This window comes from Zingiber officinale, chromosome 9B (genome assembly GCF_018446385.1).
Source record: "Zingiber officinale cultivar Zhangliang chromosome 9B, Zo_v1.1, whole genome shotgun sequence".
In the NCBI taxonomy this organism is placed as follows: domain Eukaryota; kingdom Viridiplantae; phylum Streptophyta; class Magnoliopsida; order Zingiberales; family Zingiberaceae; genus Zingiber; species Zingiber officinale.
Genome location: NC_056003.1, coordinates 95577221 through 95591175, shown reverse-complemented (window position 1 = coordinate 95591175; position 13955 = coordinate 95577221). Strand labels below are relative to the sequence as shown.

Sequence of the window (13955 nt, the reverse complement as noted above, 5' to 3'; positions counted from 1 at the left end):
TCTTGTAACGCCCGAAAATTCTCAAAATTTTTTTAGAAATATTCTATGAATTTTCTAGAATTATAGAATATTTTTACGGAATTTTTAGAATAATGGTAGTAGCAAAAACAAATAGAACCGTAAAATAGCCTACGTGGGAATTGAACCCGAGACCTATTGGGTTCTATGACTCAAGGTGAACTCTAGTAACCAGGTGAACCCAACAGGGTCGTGCTGAAAGAAAAGGGAGGCAATTAAATTTATATTAGAGTTGGGCTGAGTACCCACTTAATATAAATAGGAAATTAAAAGAGGAGTTATTAGATTTTATTCGTGACCTTCCTCCTCCTCACCCTAACCTCACGCCGCCCCCTCCCTCTCCTCCTCCTTCTCTTGGCGCACCAAGAAAGGGCTAGGGTTCCGTCCCCTAGGCTACCAGGAGCACCTTCCGACGATGACTCCGACACGAGGGCGTTCCTCTCCGTGAGAAGAGCACGTAGACGCGAGAGAATCGTCGAGAAGATCGTCTCCACCGGAAAACTAGCGACTAGATTCGTAAGAAAACTAGCGCAAGAGGTAAGAAACCCCTCACCTGCAGTATAAGTAGTTCTCGTGTGATTGCATGCTTTAGTTTAGTAGTATATGGATTTGTGGCACATAGGGTGTGCAACAGCGCACGCCAAGTGCCCGATAGTATGTCCAATACAATTAGAATGCGACTTAGGCATTTTAATAGTTTAGCTAAATGCGATAGAAGCATTTATTTAGTATATGCAGTTTTACTACAGCTTATATGGGACTACGGTCCAATGGGTGGGCTCCCACAGTCGCCTCTAGGTTCAGACAACCTAGTTCTAGGTTTAGACAACCTAGTAAAAGCAAGATAAGCATTATTAGCTTACGTTCAGTATTTTACTTTTAGCAATGGCACTGTACTAGATCAGATATCCATTGGGTTGGGTTCCCACAGTCGTCCCTAGGTTTAGATAACCTAGTAAACCCTACTAAATTCGGGACTTGCAAACCCGGGTCTAGTTAGGGATGCGCGCACAACAAGTACAGTCACCGGGCCCATCAGCAGCATGATTAGTATTTTCATCTATTATTTATATATATATATATATATAGTTTTCAAACTCTCACAAAATAGTTATGTGAAATCAGTACAGCTTCAGCATTAGCTTATCTCAGCTTTTTATATCAGTCTAGTTTTCCTATTGATGCGATGTGATAGTTATGATTAGCTTTATGGCCATGATTAGTGTTGATTCTATGTGTTGTATGTCATGGCATGTTTAGCATATTCAATACGTTTTTCAAATAACATGTTTTCAAAGCATAATTTGCATCGTATGCATGTTTTGTGAGGTAGATGGTTTCTTATTAAGCATAAAGCTTACGGATACTCTTTTTCTTATCTGCAGATAAAGGTAAAGGAAAGTTGGACTAGCGGAGGCTGGATGTCAATGCAAGGAGGATGGGTGTGGAAGGAACCTGGAATGAAGATCTTGGAGAAACTAGCAAACTAAGACTTTAAATTTCATATAATGTTATTTCCGCACTTTAGTATGTTTAAATACCATGAACTAGTGAACTATGCATTAGGCTATGCTTAGAATATTGAATAATTATTGTTAGAATGTTTCTCAGCCATTTTAGAACTTGTATGTGTGATTTAGGCACGAAACAGTGCTAAAATCAGAACCTTGTTGCGAAATCAGAAACCCCAATCGTTCAGCGGATCGATTGGGAGCCCTCAATCGATCACGGATCGATTGACCCATCCTGGTAAAGCTGCATCGTATCATGAGCTAGGGAATGAATGTTTTCAGCCTCGATCGCTCGATCGATCGATCTGTTTGGTAGGGTAAAGCAAGGCTAGTTCTTGAAGGAACGTCTGGAATCGGACATACATATATAGTTGGATAATTGAATGAGAAAGGCCAGGGGTAGGGTGGGTAAAACTTTGCGTCTCTGACTAGTTCCCTTTTTGACTAGCGAGCCATGGGTTGTCCTGGCCTGGACCAGTTCTCAACTCCGATGTGAGGTGAGGTGAGGTGCATGATTCTTCCCTTTTTGCACTAGTTTTAACTGCGGACAGGTCGAATTTTTTAGCGCCTCAGGAGGAGAATGTGGTCTACAGTCTACTCTTTATTCCAGGGAAGCATATTTCTCGATATATAGACTTACCTCTTATTGAGGTATGTCCCGGCCGATATTAGCCTACCTCCTTTGAGGTATGTAGATCTTCCTCCTGGGAAGCATATCTCGGTCGATATATAGACTTACCTCTCATTGAGGTATGTCCCGGCCGATATTAGCCTATCCCTTTGGTTTTCTTACTTCCTTTCCTTTCCTCATCGGGGGACCCACAAAACCTAACCCATATCAATGATAAAATAAAATAATTTATTTTTTCCACTAATACTTATCCAAAATTTGTAAGACTTCACTCTTCTATCTAAACCTAAATCTATATCACGTCGTCCGCCGTATACTGTCGCAACACCACGACCACTTTCCCGACGCCTCTTCCTCTCTCGATCAGGACAACCACACCAAATGAAGATGACTCTAGTTTCATCCAGGATCAATGGAATCCGATTGAAGAGCGGAATCGAGAAATCGAGCGAGAGTTTTCGTTTCCTGTGGTCGGCGTTGGATTCGAGACAGCGTGTTCGGTACTCTCCTCTCTCAGTTTTCTTGCGTTTTCTCCACCTCTTTTGTCCCAGTTTTGCTGCGTGGAGAGGATGGAGAGACTGAATCTTGACTAATGAGTCTCGGTAGGCGTGTTCGAGGTTTTCTTATTCTTTCTAATATCCATCTGTCTTCTTTTTTATTGTTTCTTTCTTCGGTGGTGGAGTTGATTTTGGTTTGAGCAATCTTAAGGGGAACTTGGTTAGGAGCTCTGCGAATGATCTCTTCGGTTTTTTTTCTAACCCAGATGTACGGCTACGGGGACAATGATCGAGGTTTAGGTCTGAGTTCGGTGGTTTTTTGGTTTTTTTTTGTGTTCATCTTCCTGCTTCGTATTTTTTTTGAATGATCCCATAAATGTTGGATCCAAAATTTCTTCCTTTCCTCTTCTTTTTCGGTGCTTTATCTGAGAACCCGATTCCTTTGGGCTCCCAAGATGAAGCTCTTTCCCCCCTTTTTCCATTCTTGCTTTTAATATCCCCAACTCTCTTGTTGCTTATCTTTGCTTCTTTGTCTTCACCTCCGTTCTTCCTTTCCCTTCCTTCTTGGTCTTATTTCCTAATTTTAGATTTCTCAAATATTACACGTTTTACGTTTTAGTTTGCTCACTTAATGCGAACTCTGCGAATAATAATCTCAGATAAAAACATTTTCCCTTGGCGCAAAATTAGGAAAAAAAAAAGTAGCATGAGGTACCAGACTAACTCCGGCGAAAAGCTCTAGGATGCCAAGCATGAGGTATCGTTGCTAAATTAAAAATGCACTTTTTTCTCTCTCTCTCTTCCTTTGTTTTAGATGACTCTAGTTTCGTCCATGAATCTAAATGGTGAATAAGAAAATTTCTGATATCTTGTGCAAAATCATGGAGATTCTATTTTTTTTATTCCATTCATCTCATTTTTAAATCAATTTTTCTCTCTACACCAAATGAATCATTTTCAATTTTCCGTGAAGCAAATTGCTGTCTTTTGCAGAGTCTGAGCGTTGAAATTGAGCGAGTTAAGAAAGAAAACGACAACATGCATATTGAACTAAGGTTTGGTGTGCTAATATATTGTTTGATTCATATGGTTCATATGTATCACTCATCTAGTGAAGTTTGTGCTCTCTTATGATGGCTTTGTTCTGTGCGAATTAGGCATATTAAGGGTGAGGATCTCAACTCCCTTTACCCAAAGGAATTGATTCCTATTGAGGAGGCACTCTAGATTGGGTCACCAGCGCAAGGGAAAAGCAAGTGAGAAATTTGTTTAATGGTATTTGCTTGTCATTTCAATTGAGATTACCTTTGTGCTGTTGAATTGATTCTCATTTCTTGCCAATTCTAGATGGAAATCTGGAAGATGCACAAGAAGAATGTTGGCATACATATTCCCTCGAGTTTTAATTTGTTGAATGTTTTTTCTCTCTTAATTTTGTTTCTGCTCTTAATGGTTTTCATCTCTCGAATAGGAAAAATTTCTAGAGGAGGAGAACAAACAACTGACTTATATGCTGGTAATCTTCTTTTCAGTTGATGTTTCATAGCTTACAGATGTTTATACCTGTTTCATTATTCATAATTTTATTACTGATGGGTAACATTTTATCCAAGTCTAAATGTAACTTGGCAAAGTTATAATGTCTTGGCTTCTAAATGTAACTCTTGTTTTTCTGATTTTCAGTTTATTAATTGCATTTTCTAGTCTCATTCGCATGACGTAGGACTGTATAACCTGTATGCTCGATGTTCAGGTTTTTCTAATTCTCTCCTTTCCATATATTTTCTATGGAAAATTTGTGAGACAAAATCATAGTTTTCCTTTTAGACCAATCAATTTTATTAGATAACTGCTGATATTTTCAAGTTGATGAAATACTACTTGATTTTTTTTTTTAATTGCATCTCATTTTCAGTTGACATGTAATACTCTTGTTAACAGAACTGGATCTTGTGCCTACTAACTGAGTAGTGCCCCCGAGAATTTTGAATTGTATGATTTAACAACTATAGTTTTTATTGTTAAATATAGTTGTGGTTGACAACATTGATCAGTAGAAAATACACTTAGTTGCAAAAGGCTTCATCTAGACATTTTGTGAGAATTATTTGGGATATTTTCTCTCGTTGATGGAATTAATTTATTTTATTTAAAACTATTTTTCATGATTACTGGATTCTCCTTAGTATTATTCATGATTACCAGATAGATTTCATAAACATCGTACTAGGGTGTATATAGAGAAATCACTAGGGTATGTTCCAATTTAAGAAAGTTATCTATGCTGTCAAACAAATTTTTAGAGCATGGTTTAAGAAATCACAAGGTTACTAAATTGATTATCAAATCTTTATTGAGTACAACTTGACAAACTAAGCAGCATCAATGTCTATGCTCCATTATGTTCTAGCTTGATGGAGAGAAGTAGAATAAATAGTTATAGACTTCAATATTCATCCCAAATTGCCTATCTATTATTTTATGTATGGGATTTGTATCTGATGTAATTTTACTCTTGGTATTAATAATATAATCCCTTATTCTTAGCTGAGTTTCAATTGTTAGAGATGAGTAGCTTTTGTTGTTTAGTGTAGATGTTCAATACAGTTTATGTAAATACTAACTTGACGCGGTTGTTTCTTTCTTGTTGGTTAGCATACCAAGTTTGTTAGCACCTAGCCCATGCCCTGTGCTTTTACTAGTCTTGCTTTTGCTGATCAAATTACTGGGTCTCTTGGTACAGTCAACTCTTAATGGTTCAACATCTAATCTTGCGGACTCCTCAGGCCGACCCTATACCACATTATTTTCTGGCCAGTCTGCGGCAGTGCCTAGGTTCCATCCTTCTGGTTAGACATTCCTACATAAACTTTATTAACATATTCATGTGAAATTTTGCTTGTATGTGGAATTTTGATTACAATTTGTAAAAAAATAGGTGGTCTTCAAGGATTGCGTAATATTCATGGAAGCTTCAACCTGCCAAATGTTCTGGTTCGCTTGCATCCAGAGAGGTCGAATGGGTGTTGTACCATCGTGTGGTGTTCAACAACCAGGAGGAAGCATTCCTAGTGGACAGTTCTCATCAAACAATCTTTTGGTTGCATTATCTCAGGTCTGGCATGACTTTATTTCCACATTACTTCACTACATCATATGGTCCTTTGAATGTGTTTTATAGTATTGATTTTGGATTTTTTTTCATGCAGATGCCTCATGGCTCTGGTGTCACAAATAGAGGGGGTATTAATGTTGTTGGAAATCATGCTTTTAGTAGTAGTAATATTAATGGAGTCACTGGGTCAATAACTGGTATTTCCTCAAGTTCAACTTCCGGGAATCGTAGTTCTGTTCCTGGTTTGGGAGTTTCTCTAGTATTGGGTAATGTAGGGTCAAGACTTACAAGCTCTATAGGCAACATTGTTGGCGGTGGTAACATGGGAAGAAGCATCGGTTTGGAGGATTATCTATGCCCGGTTTAGCTTCACGGGTAAACTTAGCTACTATGACAGAGCAAGAAGGATAACGTTGACACCAGTAAGAAACATATTTGTGTACTATCTATTACCTTTTGATGTTGTAAGAAGAATAGTTATGTGTAATTTGTGGATACCGACTTGATGTGCAATATATCTATTATCTTTTATGTTGTAAGAAGAAGTCCCTGCATGCAGCATGGGGAGCGTGGCTGAAAGGTCCAGGGGTCGATCCTTGTGGTGTCACCGCCTGGGTTAACATCTCCGCCACGCACTTTCCACCTGCACTGATTTACCTCCTCCATATCCGGACCATTTGGAGCCATGTGCGGTTCCACATTTTTATGTTGTAAGAAGAATATTTATGTGTTGGTTATATGGATATTGACTTGGTGTGTTTAGATACATCGGTGCATTTTTATTTGTGATTTTGTTAGTGAATTAATAATATTAACTTAATTTTATGATTTGCTTGGTGATAATATTGGTTTTTCACTATTTCATAAATCGGATTTGTGTCGTTAAACAATATTGATATTACACGGTTTTCCACCGTTGCAAAACCGGTGTCATTAACTAATATTACATCGGTCGTATCTGCCAAAACTGGTGTTATTAACATATAATATTACATCGATTTTACACCGTTGATGAAACGTGTGTTAACTGATAATGTAATAGACAGCGGTGGAAAACCGATGTCTATGAGGGTTTTTGTTGTAGTGTGACTGTTACATTTTACGCATCATGTCATTGCATGCATGCCGGTGACCATGTCTCCCTTGTGGTTGAGAGGGTCTTTGGCCAGGGCCGCACTCTCGGCCACTCATGGGTAGTGGTAGCTGGAGCGCGCCGCTTGTCCTGTTGTGCTCCCACTCGCTCACTCATGGGTAGTGTTAGCTGGAGTTGCGGGCAGCAGGGACCTCCGTCGCAGACATAACTAGATAGCTACTATGTAAACTGTCCACTCGGTCACTCGAGAGTAGTGGCGGTTGGAGTGTTGTACAGTTGCTATCGATCTGGCCTCTCGACCATACGGGGTCGTGGTGTAGAGGGGTGGGCGGGGTGGCCATCCGTGCATACGCTGTTGTTATTATACTTATACTGCTGTTGCTTACTTATGTTGTTGTTGCATACTTATTCTGCTATTACCTACTTATACTGTTGTTGCTTACTTATGTTGTGGCATTAGTATATACATATGTTAGATATGCTTACTTATGTTGAGTTATATATCTGTGGTATGTGTTTAGGCACTGGCTTACTTATTGTTAATAAGTATATACCTCGCATGTTACCCATGTAGTTATGAGTAGTATTATACCGGGTCTTTGCTACACCGGACCTTCTATTACCAGCCTAGGATATGATTTCAGGTATGGACATTTACTATGATATCACTTTAGTATATGTTATTTTTCCTACGAGACTGTATACCTTTGTATCTCTAGTTCTTTAGTATATTCATGCACTATCTATCTATTACCCACTGAGTCTTAGTATTCACCACCCCATAAATTAGTTTATTTCACCAGGTAGCAGGTAAAGGATTTATGGAGTCACCTGGAGATCCTGCCCGCCAATCCCATGTCACATCGAGCTTCTTCTACCGTTAGTGCTTTTTTTCACATTATTGTTTTGTACCTATTCTTGTATTTGTGTATTCTGTTGTATGGAGTCTTGTTTTGTGGTATCTTGTATTTGGTTTGGTGATGATGTGTCAAGTCGAGTCGACTCACAGTTAGATGTTTTGTTCGTTTCATATTCGTTATTTTGTGATTTCCGCTGAGCTATGTTTCAGCCGAGTGGGTTGCATTATTAACTGCATAGTTATGCTATGTTTCAGCTGTGTAGGCTGCATTATTAAATGCGTGGTTGTGTGTATATTCCAGTCGTATGTGGCTGATGTATTTTGTATGTATATATGCCTCAGATTGTCACCGGTACAGGGGAGATACTACTAAAATTTTTTGATAGGGACTCCTTTGGGGGCGTGACAATTACTAAGCAATACTGGTTTTTGCTTAGTGACTTAGCCCCATGTAAATCAAACAGGTCTAAGTGCAGGAGCTCAAGTATTGAGTTAGTTCTACTTAAGTTGGTTGACTTATGGGTTGACTTGGTTTGTTTACCTTGTTGACATGCATTACAAATTGAATTTTTCGTAAATTTTAATTTGGGAAAGCCTCTAACTAAGTCATTTTGACTCATTTTTGAAATGATTCTAGTATGAGTGTGACTCAGTCTTATATACCACAGCTTAGTTTCCTCTTGTTGTGTCAATAAACACTTAAGTAAGGAGGTTGGTAGATCAATTGAATAGATTTTTTTTTCTAATTCCTTTAAGTGTGATTTTAGGATTTTTGACATTTTTAATTAAGTACTCAGATTTTGAAAATATGACTAAGTACCCTGAGTCACATAATTGGCTAATACTTAGTAAGTTAAAATTTAATCGATCAACCAATAAAACTTTTCGAATATAGAAGTCGGAACTCAGTTGGATATTACCTGTTCCGATTACCTTGAGTGTTTTGTCGTTGCTGAATGCAACGGACCCTAGGTTCTTGTATTTCAGCTTAGTGAATTTTAATCTATCCCCAGTCATGTGCTTGGAGCATCCACTATCTAACATCTATTGATCCAAATCTTTATGTTCCTACACATAAAGTATTTGATTTGGTTCAATTTGACGGATAAAAAGATAGTTTCATTGAAATTAACTTTTAATGTTCCATCTCACCCAGTCTACGCTATCAAACATGATATCCCTATGGGTGATTGTGAGATGGTTTTATTGAGTTAATCAGTTTGAAGTTCTGAATTGGTCAGATTAAGTATTTTTAACTTATTTAGTAATTTTAATCATGTTAAATTGATTAAGTTAAAATTGATTAATTGATTTTAGTTATTAATTTAATATTAATTAATTTAAAATTGATTATTTTAATTATTAATTTAATATTGATTAATTACTTAAGTTAAAATTGATTATATTGATTTTAATTATTAATTTAATATTAATTAATTAATTTGAAATTGATTATATTGATTTTATTTGAAATTATTAATATTGATAAATTGAAATTGATTAATTAATTAAGTTAAAATTGATTATATTGATTTTATTTGAAACCGTTAATATTGATAAGTTGAAATTGATTAAACTTGATTAATTGATTTTAATTCATTCTAAATTATATCTAGGTCCATCTCACCCATTTATCAGGGAACCTTGTGGATTTTGTGAGATTGTTAGTTTTATCTTTTGATTTAAATTATATCTAAGGATTAATTTACATTTGAGTTAGACTCAGGTTTTTCAATTGGTCAATTAAATACACATTTCAAAGATTAGCTTCCAGATTGTGGCAAGGCACTAGGCCTTCTTGGATATGGGATCATCCACCACTTCTAGACAAAGTCTCTCAAAGAAATTGGATATTTAATTTTTCTTTTGAAATCCCTAGGTCTAACTACTCAAGTGTAAATTATGCCTAAGTTCTTATCTAGCATAATCTAAGCATGTATAATAAAAGCAGTAAAAAGCAATCATCAAACAATTCTAAAAATGGTCTTCCTATTGGCTTCCCTTAGATCATAGCCTCGATATGGTTTATCAAGGTAATGGATTTGATCCTTGGAGACCCAATATTGTCCAAGTATAACTTGATTAACTAAGTTGGGCTTGGGGACCCATGCTTGGACTAATTTGCTATTATCTATATTTACTAGAGATAAATATGACTTGTATTTTCTTTTAGCCTTGAATCCAAGTCTGGATCGGTTGTAAACGGCTCGCTGTTTTCCAAGAATCAGATCAAGATTCTTGGAACCCAGAGTAAACCGTTCCAACGTATCCTTTAGTTCCTTGACTTGATTTTTCAGGCTAAAATTCTCTTCCTCAAGCTTTTGGACTTGAGTTGAGGTTCAAGTCTGATCAAGATTAGTCAAGGAGCTAGGGTTAGTCACATCTTTAAGGAATGTTACTTCCTTTTGAAGTGACTTGACCCGGGCATTCGATTTAGCTAGCTTACGTAACAAATAATTAACTAAAATGTATAATTTATCTATTTGACAAGCACTTACAGTGGGTTTAGGCCATTCGGAAATGGATACGGATTCGTGGCTTCGCTCAGACTCAGCTTCCGATTTGCTCTCGGTCTCCGATTCGTCGATGTGTTTCCGGGCAGTCAGTGCAAGGAAGCTCATCTGCTCGAGCTCTTCGTCGGAATCTTTTGAAGAGGACTCATCCCATATGGCTTGTAGTACTTTCTTCTTTCTCTGCTTCTTTTCTTCTTTTAGGTTGGGACAATTGGCCTTGACGTGTCCCTTTTGGTTGCACCTATAGCAGGTTACTTCAAATTTTACCTTTGGACTTGTCTGTACCTTTTTGGACTGAACCACCTTCTTGATATCCTTCTTCGTGAACCCCTTCTTCTTTCTGTAGAGCTTGCATACTAGGTTGACGAGTTCAGCTTCTATCTCATCATCGTCATTATCCGAGTCTGGTTCTTCTTCGGACTCAGGTTCGATCTGATTCTTCTTCCTTGCTTCCTTTGTCTTGCTTGTACCTGCAAACAAAGCAACACTTTTCTCGACGGGTTGAGCATTAGTCTCTTCATGTAATTCGAATTCAGAAAATAACTCATCTAATTTAATTAAAGACAAATCCTCAGAAATATTGTAGGCATCAACCATGGAAGCCTACAAAGTGTTCCTTGAGGCATTAATGGCGTACCTTATAACGTCGTGATTCACCACTTCTGTCACATAAGTTGAAGTTTGTTCAAGAGATCTTGAATTCACGTATGAAGTTGGCTAGCTGTCTCTCCTTCCTACATTTTGATGTTATACAATTTATTAAAAAGTAAGTCACGCTTACTTACCTTTGTGTCGGGCGTGCCCTTGTGCAGCTCGATCAGTTTCTCCCACAATTCTTTTGCGCTTGAGAATGGGCCGACTCGGTTCAGCTCCTCCTTTGTAAGGCTGCATTGGAGGGTGCAGGTTGCTTTGGCGTTGACCTCGACTTTCATGATTATGCTTGCATCCCAGTTCTCTCATGCTATCGGTTTTCCCGAGCCGTCGAGTGGAAGTGCGATCCCAGTCTTGATGATCATCCACGTCTCGAACTGAGTTTGGAGGTATGACTCCATTCGGCCCTTCCAGTGCTGAAGTCCTCAACGGTGAAGAGCGAAGGGCGGGGTGTGCTGTAGCCTTCTTGATGGGCCATTATAGTAAAGGGAGATCTCACACACAAGGAAAAGCAAAAACTTGTTCCAAGACTTAATCTTGGATTAGTAGTGCAGGATAAAAAAAAAAAATAAACCCTGAAATCGAGTGATGTTGCACCAGCTTCGAGCAAACACTTTGATTGCCAAAAATAGATCAGAAGACGGCAATTATACCGATTCTGATCGACTCTGAAAAATCAAAAATTACCACGAAAAATATTGCTTGAATGGTGGTTGTACCAATTTGAAGTGGCCTCACTCTGATACCAATTGTTGGATTGAAAGCGCTAGAGGGAGGATGAATAGCGCTCATGGCTTTCATTTTTTGTTTCGGAAGAATAAGAGTAAACGCATTAGAAATCAGAACAAACAACGTAAACACCAAGATTTACTTGGTTCGGAGCCTTAGGTGACTCCTACTCCAAGGCCCACTATCGTTGATTACTTTCAGTGGGTAATCACTATTAATTCATAAATCTTTACAACTTTAAAGTACAATTAAATGCAGTAAAATATACCAACAACAAAAGAGAATAGTGAACTTGAAGTTTCTGGTCATCGGGGTCGAGTTGCGGCTCTGTCGGAACGTTCTTTAAGCAGCACATGGAAGATGGATCGCATTTCTAATGATGTACCTTGCTTCTTCTTGAGACCTGCTTATGAAGCTCATGGAGGGTGCCTACAACACCATGGAGGGTGCTCTCTGTTGGTTGCTACTCGGAATATCGTATCGGTTCCCCTATACAAAAATTTTGTACAAGTCCTGAACCTTTCCTAACAACCTATTGTGTTCTTTAGAAATTAAATTTGGAATCGCAAACAGAACTTAACATTATTGATTCCAAACTCAACTTATCTGTTCTTAGAGGTTTAGACTTGGATCGCAAATGATGCTTAACATTATTAATCCAAATCCACCTATGTTACAAATTTGATTAAATATTTATTTCAGAGATCAGCTTCCAGGTTAAACATGGCAAGGCACTAGGCCTTCTTGGGTATGGGATCATCCACCACTTCCTAGACAAAGCCTTTCAATGAAATTCAATATTTAATCTCCTTATAGTAACCCTAGGTTTAACCAATAAGAACAATCGAATCACAAGATCGAAAAAACAAAAGAAACACAAATTCGAATCATAAATCTGAAACCTAGAAACGTTAATCTCTTGTGTTTGGTATTTCAAAATCCATACAAAGAAAAACTAGTATGATGCGGAACAAGACAACTAGTTATACATTTCTTTGTTGCTAATAAACCTCACGATCTTCTATCGTATTCCTCTTCTTATCTCGGACGTCGTGTGGGCGACGATCTACCGAGACTAGAATCCACCCAAGCTTCCTTCTTCTCCAAGCAAGTTTCGGTTATCAACAATCTCCTAGAAATGAAGAACTTCGACCACCAACCAAGCTCCAAGGGATGTTAGAAACAAAGCCTCATTTCTCTACTTCTTCTCCAAGTAAAGTCCGCCACCAACAAGCTCCTTGAGAGTTGATGCCGCCGGCTGCTAAAGAAGAAGAAAAGGAGATGAGGAAGAAGATGAGGGTCGGCCACCACCAAGGAATAGAGGAGAGGAATAATAGATGTGTTATATGGTGAGACACCTCTACCCTCTCTTTTATATTCTTTGGTCTTGGCAAATAAGGAAAGTTTTAAACATTAACACTTCCTTATTTTCCTTGCCAATAAAAGGAAAATTTAATTAAAAATTCCTTTATTCTATTAATGTGGTCGACCCCTACAACTCCTCCAAACAAGGAAAGTTTAAAACATAAAATTAAAACTTCCTAATTTGTTTCTAGAAATTTTTAAAATAAAAATTTCTCTTTTAAAATTCCCTTCATGGTTGGTTATAAAAGGAAAGTTTTATAAATTAAAATCTCTCTTTTAAAACATGTGGATGATTACAAAAAGAAAAGTTTTATCAAAAATTAAAATCTTCCTTTAAACTACAAATAAGGAAAGATATCCAACCTTTTCCTTAATCCTTTGTATAAAGCTATAAAAGGAAAGATTTAATTTTAAAACTCTCTTTTAAAATCATGTCTTCCACATTAGGAAAGATTTAAATTTAAACTCCCCTTTTATTTTATTTTGGCCGGCCACCTAAGCTTGGGTTCAAGCTAGGGTCGGCCACAACTTGACCCATCATGCCTTGGTTTGGCCGGCCCTAGCTTGGGCTCCAAGCTAGGCTTGGCCAGCCACCTTAAGGTGGATAAGAAGTTGGCTATAGGTGGGTATAAGACTTTATAAAAAGGAGACTACGATAGGGACCGAGAGGAGGAATTGGTTTTGGTCTCCCGATGAACTTGAGCTTCCCGTGTTTGCCCCAAACACCCAACTCGAGTTCATCAATAATAACTCATACCACTAAAGAGTTATTATTGAATTACCACACCAATCCCATATTACTATATGAGCTCTTTCTTATCATGAGTGTGTTAATCTCCCTGTGTTTAAGATATCGAATGTCCACTAATTAAATGAGTTATTGACAACTCACTTAATTAATATCTAACTCCAAGAGTAGTACCACTCAACCTTATTGACATGTCGGACTAAGTCCACCTGTAGGGTTTACATG

At 37.7% G+C, this 13955-nt stretch overlaps 1 non-coding gene and 1 pseudogene across 1 annotated transcript; one reads left to right on the top strand and one right to left on the bottom strand.

The window, feature by feature from the left end:
- Positions 1-2666: 2666 nt before the first annotated feature.
- LOC122023181 lies at positions 2667-5681 on the top strand (annotated as a pseudogene).
- On the bottom strand, positions 5429-5506 carry LOC122025994. The gene has a single exon (XR_006123981.1). It is a non-coding gene; the product is annotated as a small nucleolar RNA snoR35 (small nucleolar RNA).
- Positions 5682-13955: the final 8274 nt, after the last annotated feature.